At 34.3% G+C, this 14236-nt stretch overlaps 1 pseudogene; it reads right to left on the bottom strand.

Moving 5' to 3' along the window:
• Positions 1–377: 377 nt before the first annotated feature.
• Positions 378–757, bottom strand: LOC134471851 (tumor suppressor candidate 2-like; annotated as a pseudogene).
• Positions 758–14236: the final 13479 nt, after the last annotated feature.

The following is a 14236-nucleotide window of genomic DNA, read 5'->3' as shown; positions in this document are numbered from 1 at the left end:
GTCCAGGGGATGGAAGAAGGAAGACTTTGCTTGTAAAGTGCTGTAGCTTCTAGCAGGGCTTGGCCCTAGACAAGCTTGGAAGCAAGCAGGCCAGGCAAGGAACCAGGAACCACAGATTCTTGAGTGGCATATGCCCTGTCATGCTTCTTGCAGAAGTGGCTGGTAACTGCCATTAGCCTTTGCCAGCCACCAATCATCTTGTCTATACACAAACCAATACTCAATTCATACTGCGGAGCTGCCCTGCTCACGGTTGAAGGTTCTAGGTCAACAGAGTTTATTCAGGGTGGTGGCCCCAGCTTGGGCTCTTCAATGGAAGCCACATCTTAAAGTTTCTTGCTGGGTCAGGCGATGCTTTTATCCATCACCCACCAGGATCACATCTCATAGAGGATCACAGAGAAACCCACGTGGGTCCGGGTGGGGGGATCCAGTTTCACCATCCCCTGAGGAATCAGATTTACCAGCCTCAGCTTGGCCCACTTCTGGCCATCCTTGGTTACAATCATCTCCTCATAGACTGGTGAGCCAAATCCCCGTCCTCATTGTAGAACATAGAGCCGCATTGTGTGAATAGGAAGGCAGGCATCTCTACGCCTCCAGGCCTCATCAAAGCTTGTTCAGGGCCTGCAGTCTCTGGAATGCTGCCCCTGCCATCAAGGCAAAAGGCCAAAGGCCACAGGCCTGGAGCTTTGGAGCCGCTGGCGCCTATGTCAATGTCACCTAAGCTTGGCGACCCAGCAGCTGCTGTGCTCATACAGTGCAGAGTGTGCCACCACGCTGGCGCCCTGCTTCTGTTGGCAGGTGATGGAGCAGCTATAGCGGCCACCTTCTGTAGGCTGGAAATACTTAATTTTTTTAAAAAGTTGTATTCCATTTTATTCATATTAATCCAGAACTTAAATATTTTAAAAACCTTGTTTATAAACTCATATGCACTGACTTTGTTATATCCAAAATAAGTCAATAAAATAACACACACTGATTTTATTACATCCAAAGTAACAAATCCAGGTACACGAAGAAGAAAATTAAAACCATTCTTCACAATTGCTGTCATTTTTATCCCTATAACCAATATTAACAAATATTTGGTCCAAGTTGTTTGGAAATAGAAATGTTAAGAGTCCTATATGGACCATAAGAAATGTTGGTGAAGGAAGTCAGTTTCTTGTCCAGGGTTGGACATGAAAACCACAGCAGCAGGAGTAGGGTCCAGTCTGATTCAGGCCAACACCCTTTGTGTGTCTACCTTCATTAATTCCTGCCTTCAGATGTGAATCATGAGGCCCTTACAATCCACATAGATGTGTGTGAATGTTCTCATTTCTGAATACTCTGCTCCATTACATCAGTCTTTCAAAACACACTGGATACTCAGTGGGAAAAGACTATTGATGTTAAGTGTAGCTCCTTGTCTTTGGGAATACAGATTAGAAACATGAGGTCTATCTTTATAGAGCTGCCAAATGTGAGAAGTACCTGTGAATAGTTTTCAGTGTCATAAAACATCCTTACAGATGGAGTTGTAATGAAGGCCTTTTCTCTTTCACTACTCACATTAAATATCCCTTGTTGGGAAAGAACAGATCGTGTATATCTCTATGCCCATAGCACTGCTGCTCACCTTGGGGCGCTGTCCAAACTTCTCAGTGTATCTCAGGAATAAACAGAATTTAAAATATCCAAGGACATTTTCTGGACACTCATCTTGGCATGTGTCTACTCTCCAAATTAACTTAATCAAAGTGTACAAAAGGGTTACAGTTTTAATAGGCCAGGGATCAGCAAACTATAGGTTTGCGCCAACCCCAAACCACTTTTTGCCTTTGCAAATAAATTTTATTGAAACACGATCACATACATTCATTTACATACACTTTATTGCTTCTTTTGTGGTATAGTGGCAGAGATACATAACTGCAAAGGAGATTGAATAGACTGTAAATCATAGAAAACTTACTCTAGAAAAAGTTGGCTTAACCTTGATCTAGACTCTTAATGAGTATGATGCACCACAAAGCTCTAATTTAGACTTCTCATTCAAGATCTGTTCAGGTTGTAATTATTTCCATATACAAAAGAAGGACACTGGAAATTATTTTATTTTCCCTAGGAGACTCAAATCCTAAGGAGAAATGGCCAATCAATAGTAACTTAAAGATATCTCATAAAAATACCAAGATATCTCTGTATTTTTAAACACTCTGAAAATAGATCCAGTAATTTCACAGAGTTGTCAGTTGTCAGCCTCGTCAGTAATGCCCGGATGTATCCATCCCATCCATGACTTCTATATTTAACCGTGCAAGAATTTAGGTCTTGCATTGTTGGAGGCTAGGTTCTGTTCGTGTTTCTATTCCACAACTTTTGTTTCTAGATACCAGAATGAACTTTATTTTGTTGAGCTGAAGTTCAATTTTGCAGCCAAGTACAGGTGTTTATTCTTTTGCACAACAGTTAAGTAAAATATGCTGCTCGTCTACTACGAAAGGCTGCACAGTGATTAGAGAAATGGAGTAGACAAGCATTATGGAAACGTTGAGTGATCTTTAAAATGCGGCACTGAGTGGAAAAGATGAAAGCAGAAGATAAGTATTTCATGCTTCAGCACGTAGAGAGAAGCATCAGTGTATGAATAGAGGAAAACAAGGCTTAAGAATCAAAAGAGGAGAAAGTAAGAACTGATACTTTGAGAATGAATGAGTCTATATGGCCAGCAATTGCAATTCTTTATCTTAAAATGATTAAGTGGACAGAAAACTGTATCTTCTCAAATATTTCAGGATCTTAATAAAAATACTTTAAAATATAGTAAATGAAATGTCAAATAGCTCTGGAAACAGCCATGTAACAATATATCCCCAGGAATCACAATAGGACTTACCCTCTCAGCTAGCCATGCCCAAAGCAAATAAAGGCAGAAAGAAATCTGTCAGTGTAACTCTCTACCAAATCCGTGGTTACTTCTCTCTATGTCCTCTTTTTCTCTTCTTATCTTTATTTCTTTTCAGTTCTATTTCCTCTTTTCTACCCTTTTCTCCAATTTTATTTTCAAGCATGACACTCAACTGCCTAAGGTCTCTTGATACCACACTTCCTTCCTGAAGACATCATGTTTCTTTCTTATGTTGCTCAGCCCTCTATTCTTTTCATGTTTTTCTTCTTATATTATGGTTTGAAATAAGAGTGTATCAAAGAATTAAAAATGGGAAATATTTGCATGACCTTCTCTTTGCTCCCACAAACTAAGAAACCATGAAAATCTAAGACCCTGGAAGAAGGAGGTGAGATGTAGATTTTCATTATGTTGCTGTCTTTTTGTTGACCAGATACTACTTGGTGAGTAATGATAACAAATACATGCTACTAAAAATCTATGATCTATCTTAGAAGGTTGGACGTATTTTATTCTCATACATCAGTATGACATTTTATCAGGATAGTATGAGTATCCTCAGAGTAGTATGAGGATACTAATATAGTAAGTTTGCATAAGTAAATCTTATTAAAGACAATAGATACAATTAAATGCTTATTGTAAATGTGAGTTTGCAATGTTCCCTGAAGATTTAAGTGTGGAAGGCTTGGTCTACAGCTGGTGATGCTGTTGAGACCTGGAGGAAGCTAGGAGATAGAACCTCATAGCTTGCCTATAAAGGATTTATGTCGTTTCTGGCCCCTTGATCCCCCTCCCCACCGCCCCGTTTCTTTCTTTTTTCCCTGTGTCTGTGTCTCTGTGAATCTGTCTCTGTCTCAGTCTTTCTCTTTTTCTCCCTCCATACATTCCTTGTCCTGTGGTGTCGTTTTGTCTCAAGCCCAGAGCAATAGGTTCAAGTTACCATGGACTGAAAGCATGAATCAACATAAATTTCCCCCTCTTTAAATTGATTTTCTCAAATATTTTGCCACAGTGATGGAAAGCTGACCAACACACACACACACACACACACACACACACACACACACACACACAGAGAGAGAGAGATATGCAAATATCACTTTGTATTTGTAATTTATTGACAGACATGAAGAGAGATAGAGACTAAAAGCTGAACAAGCTTCAAACCCAGAAGATGGATGCAGGACACAAAAGCAATAAAAGCAACATTTGAAAGATTGTATTTGTTAGTAGAAAGTAATTCTTATTTAATTGATAGTAATATTGTGGATATATGTTCCAATGTAAAAAGATTAGCATTTTCAAATTTTCTTAGAAAACAAGTATTAGATTAGACAGTACCCTAATACAGTATTATGTCTACTTATGCACTGCATTTACTGTGTTTTGGTATTTTTAATAGCTATGTATTTATTTTCCTACTTTTGAGAACTATGTGTGCCATACTTTGTGCCCTTATGCTTAGCACTTAATAAACTCGCAGTAACATTCAAGTTAATAAATCTAATGTCTTAAAATAACCTTTTAAAATAATGATTTATTTTTTGATAATTTCACCTAAGTATTCTTAAATGAGTGGACTTTTCAGAAAATTATACATGAGTTGCATTTTATATGCACGAAATTTTTTATTTATTCTGTAGAGGAACATTTCACAATTCATGTTTACAACATAAAAACATAGGAATTTATCCATTTACATTTTGACTGAGAAAAATAATAAGATTTCCAGTTCTTTAAATTCTAGTTTGCAAAAGCATTTTACTGTATAATCTCTCTGTGTTGTATTCCAGTTTACTCAGAGGTTTTCCTTGGAAGACTAACAGAAATCTAAACTACCTGCTTTGCTGCCTTTATACACTTTGCTAAGCTGTGCTCTCAAAACTCAGGAGATTAATATTTAAAAAAACAGTAAGAGAGTTTCACATGAAATATAGTTTTTTTTTTAAATTACAGAGGATTGCAGATGGAATATGAACCCTCTTAGAAAAGTGACAATTGCAAGTCAGAATGCAAAGGCAGTAGGCAAGTTATCTTACACAAACATTTTTTAAACAAAGAAATTGTAAACTTCCTGCACATTTCAGAGACCTAAACATAGACAAATGACACATTTCAAACGGAAAGTACACCTAAACCTGCTCTCTCCTTGCATGAGGTGCAAGACTATTCATTTCACAAGATTCATCCTTCCCTTGTGCCACGGAAAATAAGCAACATTCTGCACTCCCAGACCCTTGCTGATGCCAGATACTTTCCTTCCTTATCAAAATTTCCTTCAGGTTTTCTAAGGAAAAAAAAAAAAGAGAGAGAAAGTTTTCTGAAATTAAATGTTATCACTCCAGAGATATCCAGTATTCCTTAGTATTTATTTTTCTTTGATCTCTGGAGTGATAACCTTTGACTTACAGAGGCCTAAGATAACTTTGGGTTGTTTCAAGCCTCTATATTTGTAGTGATTTATCACAGTAGCAATACAAAACTAATATGGTCACCCAGATATTGTGTTAGCTAGTAGATATATAAAAGTTAAGGTATTGCATAGATACTGACAGCTTAATCATAGAAAATCAAACTTTGCAGAACTTTGCAATGTGTTTATTAGTAAATGATTTTTGAAACTATTTGATAATTCTCTAATTTATTTTGTGTATAACATTTGTTTTCTGGTGGTGTGTGGAGTGCTTGGTGGCACATCAATACCCGCTGAAAAATCATCTCTAACAAGATGTAAACTGTACAATGATCTCCTAACTAAATTTCTGTTTATAACTGTAACAAATTTTGAAATAAATGTATTCACTCATCTGATGATTTATTGATTACATATTTGAAGTCCATTATTAAACTAGTGAGAGCAATTTGACAGTCTTGTGCTTCTCCATCATGGTTAAATATAAACTGAGATACATAACAAACTTGCTATTCTGTTAAGTACAAAAGTTAATATATTTTAAATGATTAACTGAGTCATTGACCGTGCAAATGGTTTTGGAGAAAAAAAATACACAGATTCAAAAATTCTGTTTGAATTAATAAGAATTCAACCTAGAAGTTAACAAGCAAGCAAAACAAAAATCTTCCATTAGAGATATTATTTGTCCTGGGAAAATTATGTAGATCAAAACCAATACACAATACAGGAAATAAATAAGCTCTCTTTTCTAGGGCTTACTGATTTCTTATAACTGCTTGGGGTTATTTCTGCACATTGTTTTTCCTGCTGTGGGCTAACATGGTGAAGGCAGAGTAATGTGTTTGCTCTCCTTGGTGGCAGCTGGGGCCAATGTCTGTCTTTCCACAGCAAGTGTAACCATTACAGTAAGATGTGTACTTCACCTGTCCTACATCTCCAATGGGCTAAGAAATGGTAGGGGGAAAGAATTTATAAACACTCAAGAGTATTAGCAAAGTATTGCAAATATACTTAGGAACACAATAATGGGCTTCTCACCAGATTATCGTATTGCAATAGAATATAAGGTTGCCAAAGGTTTTTAACTGTCTGAATAAGTTTAGAGGCATTTTAGTGTTTGCTTTTAAATCCAGAATATTCAGAACTCACATGGATTCCTTATTATACAAAACAGAGGTACAAAAGTAAAAGATTGTGGCACCTCTGTTTTCTTATTAGAATTTCTATTAAGTTCATTAAAATTTTCTAACTGTTTAGGTGGAGGTTCAGTATATATTATATACTTAGTTATGGGGACTGGTATATTTTAATGAGTGGATACACCAATATAACTTTCACTTACATGAAAATCTATCAAAAAATACCATTGTTCCAGAAAACGCTCCTCCTCCATTAGCTATCCATAATTAACCATATTTTCAAAAACAGAAGTTTTAGGTTATCTTTAGATGTGTATAATAACAGTCCTACAGTATTTTATAAACTCATGTAATTATCCTCCTATAGTCTTGGGTATTTAAAACCTCATATAATTATAATCTCATAGGAAATATAATTCTTGAATGTGACTTCTTTTGCTTAATATCAATTTGTTTATGTTCATCTATAATTTTTTGCACGACAGCGGTTAATTCTCATGATTGTATATCATAAGTAAACTATAATTTATGCATTCTGTTATTGAATAAATTTGGAAGCTATTATGAAAAAAAAATTTATAACATTTGTAATATATATAAACTATTAACATATTTTGGCATACAATGTATACTAATTCTTGATTTTCAGAAGTAGAATCACATATGTAATATGTTCAACTCTATTTGAACATTTATACCTTCTACCAAAATATACTTACAATATTTAAAGTATGTCTTTTCATTCTAGAAATATCAAGAATCTTTTTTATTTACATTCTTAACTACAATTTTACATTTAGCCATTTAGAGAAGTTTGTAAAGGCAAGGTATCATAACTTTGAGTTTCTTTTATTATGTGAATTACATTTTCCTATGTTTATTGTTCCTGATAGCTGGTACCTACTTGTGAATGGTTTTTAAGTTTTTGTGACTTTCTCTTAATTAGATTGCTTGTCTATATTGTTTTGTTAAGTTTTCTTATTTATCAAGGATGAGAGTACATGATTGGATATTCTATCATCATGTGTATTTTTTCTTGATGTCACTGCCTTTTTATTCTTTAATAATATTTTTTGAGGAAAGGAAATTCTTTGTCTTCAGAATAGACTTCATGAAGTTTTTAATACCCTGATTATTATCTGTTCCTGTGTGAAGCATTTCTAGAAAGTAGAAGAAAAAATCAGATTATTCCTACATTTTTCTCTAAAGACTTTATAAGATTTTAACATTTACATTTTCAACAGAGGTGGAATTTGTTTTAATATACATTGTGAAATAGGATAATTTTTAAAATATTTGGCATTTATTGATTATTAGAAACATAAATTATCTAGTTTTCCCTTATATACTGTGATTTGAGGCTGTCATTCTATAAATCAAGAGATCATGTTTACACTCCAGATTCATTTATGGACTATCTATTCCATTTTGTGTTCTCTTTTTTATCTTTGACCCAATACCACACTTTCTTACACTGTATGCTTATAGTGAGTCTAGCTGTTTGGTAGTTTTAAGTCTCAAAAGTTTTAAGTCTCATTGCCCTTCATGGCTTTCTTCACTAAATTTGGCCTTTGTGTTTCCTTATATATTTCAGATTTAATGCATTGAGTCTAAAGTTTCTGCTGGAGTTATTAGTTAGCACTGCATTACAGATACAGATCAAATTGGGGAGAAGTCATATACATAAATTATTGAATTTTCATCTTAGCATTTTGTTTCATTTATTTGAAAATTATTTTACTTGAAAGCTTTTATATATCTCTACAGAAAATATTTGTTCATCTTTTATTAGATATATGCTAAAGGATTTTAGCTATTCAATCACAAATAGTATTCATTTAATATTTTATTTCCTGAGTATTGGTGGCTAGTATTGTAGGGATACACCTGAGTTTTGTTATGACTGCTCTTAGAGTCATCACTTATTATATAAATCAAATGTCTTCGATTTTTACTTTGCTGCAAGCTATTATTAATACCTTTTTAGTTTTATGAAAGCTTTTTCTGTGTCTATGCACATTACAATTTGATCCATTTATCTTATTACTCTTAATGTGATAACATTTATAAAGAATTTTTGAGGCTAAAAATTATTTGCTTTGATTTTTGGAAAATTAAATATCTGCCCACCAAAATTTGCATGTTAATTACATTTCACATTCTATTTTTTACCATGGATTACAGAACAATAATCATTAATTTCACCACAATTAGTATGAGGACATATGTAAGGTGTCATGAGAACAAGAACTCTCAAGATCTTCAGTGTACACCTGTGTGTTACTTCTCTTCTCCATTCATGAAAGTAGTAATATCTACCTTGTCTGTCCAAAGTGGTGTATATAAAGACCAAATAAGAAGTGAAAATATAGAGTAAATCATCAAAAATATTAATATAAAATTCAAATGATCAATTTTTATTATACTGTGCATTAGATTATAATAAAATAATGAAATAAAAAAGGTCTAATAAAAATGCAGTGTTTGTTTAAATAAAAAATATTACTGTAAAAGACTCATTGCTATTAGTCCTCTCCCTTTCTTTGAACACACTTACTATGCCCTTATTGCCACTTTCATAAGCAGATCTGAAAGCCTTCTTTTGTGAGTGTCTTTATGAAGTGTGAAAAAAAGTCCAGTGAATGCTGATACTAATTATTGTCCAACGGAAAGGCGAGCTTGTAAAAACTGTTATGGTGTGTCATCCATATGATTTGGTACTTTGATTTCTGACTCTTCCACAAAATCAAAATGACCATGAAAGGTAAACATTGTGAAGTCATTCACGACATCCAGGCAGCTAGGACATCACAAATATAGACACTATTGAAAGCAGACTTCCTTAACCACTTCAAAATGTGGTGAGAATAATGGGATACATTTGTTTAAAGTGAAGGAGGACTGTTTAAGGGGTATTAATAGCAATGCATCTTCTATATTTTATAAATTCTTTTAAAATATAAACATTCACTGTATTTTTTACTATACTTTGTACAATTTGAACTTTCTCCCTTGTATCTTTATTTTCCATTACCAATAAGACAGGATTTATCTATTTACATTTTAATCCTCAAATTATTTAAATTGTCAAACTTTGTCAATTTGGAAGTGTCAAATCAATGAGATGTTACTACACTATTATTTTAAATGACTAACGCTATCTGCTATGCATTTTGTAAATACATGGTATTTATTATAAAGTAGTACTTCAGGTAGTTTGTGAGCTGGATACTTTTTATATTTTGGTCAGACAATATAATACAATTTCTTTATGATTTTAGTGTAACTATAACTTTATACAAGTAAATGTCATTTGAATAAGCTCATAGGAAATAGCACAAGCAGAACCTCAGTCTCTCCAAAACAGTTCCTACAAGGAAGATGGACTCCAACCAAGTCCTCTACCCAGTTTTATTAGACAATTATATGTGTTCAAATTCTTATTTTCAACCTCTGAGTTCCTTAAAAACAAATGATATCAAGTTCAAGATGGAAACAACATCATCATGCCCAATTTAAGCCTCCTAATTATATTCGAAAATTTTATGTACTCTTAAAGTCAATTACAAGTAGTTTTTGAAGTTTAGTTCTCTTGCTTGCTTTCCAGTTATGTACTCCTTTTCATGCATTGGACCTCTGCCTGCTGGTGGTAGCCAGGGACAGAGGATGTTTCCCGGAAGGTAAAATGAGAAGCTGGTAGGGGAGAGTGCACCTTGCAGAGGAACACCATGCTCCTGAGTCTCACTTTGTTAGCTTTCATAGCCAGTTAGCTTTAATGTTGGGTTCATCCTATGAATGGGGGGAACATGATCAGCACTTGGTCTCCAAATATCTTCCCTATTATTATCGCTCCATTTGTTTTGGTAATTATTCTATTCCTTACTTTGAGTCCTAACAGTGAGGACAAACAGAAGTCGGTGGAATAATTCCTGCATTTTCTAGAGAGAAAAATGAGGAAATCCCTGCTGATTAAAATTCACCTACAAAAGAAAGGACTCTGTAGCCCTAAATCAACCATGGCAAACAGTTGGAATTTCTACTCATAAAGAGTATTTTTGTACATTTGCTTTTACACAAATAAAACCAGCCTTTGATGAAAGAGCTCTTACATAAAATTTCCTGAAAACCCCACGGTAATTTAACTCCTTATGGGATATTAAATGACAAAGGGAAACACATGCTCAATCAAGTTGAAAAGAATGCCTATAGGAAATCTGAGTTAAACAATAATTTAATTTTCTTGATCATTAAAACTTTTAGAAAATTGTATACATTTGTGCACATTGAATTATTTTTCGAAAATTGTTAAAATGATTAGGCTTTGATGTGTTGAAAGATACTTTCTTTGAAGTTAAAAAGCGTACATTTCTTTTGTGGAACTCTGATTTTGTTAGAGACTGTTATGACATTCCTTAAATAATTTTAAATAGATCAGTATAAGAAATCTCAAATAAATACAACTTAATTTTTGAGGATGTCAGTTGTCTTAAAACGGTAACAGCTACCTACTAGATCCTTCCCAGATGAAATTCATTATCTTGAGATTAAACATCTTGGCAAAGTCTTCATCACTAATTAAAATAATAGCAATGGAAGAGCATCTGTAATTACTCTGTTTAGGATAAAATTACAAGGGTTATAAATCTCCAGGCTTCAGGGCATAAACTGATCACCAGCTGGGGTAAGAAAGTAATGCCTACCTATTGTGTAGTTTTGCAAAATTAGGTACATTATATGTTTTACTCCCTCAGAAACATCTGGCACAGATTATTTTTTTAGAGACTACTGGAATGCACAAGGGATTGTGTGGAGTATATACAATATATCCATATATATATATATGCATATTTCAGGGGCTTAGTCAAGTAATATATTATCTTAATGTCATTGGTTCAAATTATTCCCAGGATAGCAATCAAAGGTCATTTCAGGATTCAGAACACAAGACACAAGAAATTCAAAACTATTTAATTTTTTTGTTAATATCTTTGCTATAAAATAAAACCAGCGTTACTGTAGACATTGTTTGTCTTTTTCCATAATCTATTTTTAGAATGCTCATGAACTTTTAACCATGATGAGGGATTGACCAGAGAAATGAGTATAGCAAGTAATATTCCCAATCCTGTCTTCCTGTCCAATGATAAGGACTACTGCATTCAAATAGATACACACCCGCCTGAGGAAAGAACTGGAGGTCCCTTCTGTCTTTTACTAGATTGAGTGAAGACAAGGAAGAGGGGAGAAAAGTCCAATCTCAGAGAATGTCTGCAGCACAGAATTCTGCGTCTGTTCTGGGAATGTTGTTCAAGAAGGAGGGTGCCCTGTCACCCTGGTGGCCCCGCTCACTATATGTCAATCCAAAAGAATGAGACGAGGGAGGTTGGGGTGCAGGGAAGAGAGCTCAGCAAAAGAAGAGAGTCCTGCATTTGAGACTGGGAATTGTGGACTCTGAAATGGTTAATAAAGGCTAACGTACACTTCATAGTTATTAGCAAGTTTATAATTAATGGTTAATAATTCACACTTATTGCTCTGTCTCTAAGCTAATTTCAGAATATTCAAAAGTAGAATATGAAGCAAATAGTCCTTCGTGTTCAACTATCTTCTATCAAATTCCTGAATCAGACATTTGGCAATGTGTAGCTAAAGGGAATATGGTTACACATGCTTTAAAAAATAATTAACTTTAATTTAACTGTTTTTAGAATATAGTCTTTCCAATCTACCCCAGTCCCTGATATTCCTGACTGACTTAGTACTACGCTTTATATGGATACTATATTTTATATGGATACTATAATCATGGCCCACAAAAGTACTAAAGCTTACAAAATGCTACCATAAATCTACTATGTTTCAATATGATTATTTTTATAACTTGTTTTATCAAAACATACTATATTATACAGAATTTGTGTAGATGCTTGATTGTAAGAGAAAAAGTAAATTCTCAACATCTTTTCTTTTTACTATTAGGATCAATAGTGATGACAAATTTTAGGGCTCCTATTGTTCAAACTGATCAACAGAAATTTCTGTGAACTTGAACTTTCTTCAGCTATAGAGTCTGTAATGAAATACTGATCAAAAATTTACTAGTTATTGGACATATTTTGCATTTTTATACCCAGATATCTACCCATATCAGCGTTCTCCTCCTGGTGGTCAGTGGCCTCCTACTGGTGGTCCCCAGATATGTTGCATATTTTATGTATTTTCAAGTGGTCAATCATTCTGTAGTTTTAGTTCTCTCTGTAAGGAATCCTTTAAGAGCTACTTATTTTTTTAGAATGAGTATAGTCCAAATAGTCACAATATAAATGATTTATTAGAAATTATTATAAAATTTCAATACTTGTAAGTTTACATGGTCAAAAATAATACTTGAATGAACATTTTAAAACAAAATATTAACACAAGAGTTTCCTAATATCATCTGATAGTTACTCTTCAAGGAATTGCCACATTTAGATTAGTGATCACTATGATTATTAGGATCCATTTAATCTAGGATCTGCCATGTGGATTTCTAAGCCAGGGTGTCTACAAGCTGAATTACTCCTGAAATAGTTTCACCTTTGTAAACCACAAGTCACCTCCAGGAACTTCTGGGAAACTTGGGAGATTTAGGTCATTAATTTGTTGGCCAAACCTACTCCATCTTAATGCTACCTAGATCAGCTCCTTCCAGGTAAAATCAGAAAAGTCTAAGATGAGTTCAGTTTCATCTTGTAGAGTGAAACTGTTGATGTTTAAGGGAGCGGCTACAATTTAGCTTTGTATTGTTCCATAACAAATCACAAGTTTAGCAATTTAAAACACTGTGCATTTATCATCTTAGACTTACATAGGTATCTGACAGTTCAGAAGTCCAGACATGGTCCACCTGGGTTCCCTGACCAACATTCGGTACACGTGACAGAGGGTCTGAGTTCTTATCAAGAAACTCCATTAAGGCTTGTCCATCTCCTGGCTTCTTCAGAGAGTTGGCAGAGTTTATTTCCTTGTCGGGGTGGGAGGGAAGTTCCTGTCCTTTGTGGGCTGTCAGCCAGACATTGCTTTAAGCTTCTAGTTATGCATGCAGGTTCGGCTTTAAGCCAGCGGTGGAGAATTTCCTGTCAAACCCCCTCTCACACTGAATCTCTTTCACTAGGAAAATTCTGTTCCCTTTTAAGAGCTCACTTAATTAGGTCAGAATCACCAGGGATAATCCTTTTTCCTAAAAGTCGCCTGATTTTGGACTTTAATTACATGTGCAAACTCCCTTCACAGCAGCACGTAAGAGTTGTGCTAATCAAATGACTGGGAAAGTTGTGAGTACACTGCATAGTGAGAATTTTGGCTTCAGTTAGAAAAGCATAACCAATAAGATAGATGCTCATGGTGGCAGAGCAGCATTTTGGTCTACAATAGAATACATACACAATGGTCCAGAAAAAATATAACAGACCTTAAGAATTTCTCCCAATGACATTCTACCATTCTGTGAGATCCCAGCCTATTACCACACGTGCAGAGATGCTAGTGTAACAAACCTAAGTAGTGACAGTTGCATAAAAGCAAGCACATACAATTAAACACTGTTTATGATACTTGATAATTATACATGAGTATATTATTGGTTTTTGTATTTAATATACCATATTTTTATAATTATTTTGCAAGGTAGCTCTACATTAAAGAAATTAGCTTAGTTTGAAATAGCATGGTATGTTATGGTATGAACTTGACAGTATTGTTCCTATTGCATTGACACACATTCATATATAAGGTGTA

Source organism: Cavia porcellus, unplaced genomic scaffold (genome assembly GCF_034190915.1).
Source record: "Cavia porcellus strain 051 isolate PalLab524CR breed Dunkin Hartley unplaced genomic scaffold, mCavPor4.1 scaffold_20, whole genome shotgun sequence".
NCBI lineage: Eukaryota > Metazoa > Chordata > Mammalia > Rodentia > Caviidae > Cavia > Cavia porcellus.
The sequence above is the reverse complement of the archived record's forward strand: the minus strand, read 5'-3'. Positions and strand labels throughout refer to the sequence as shown.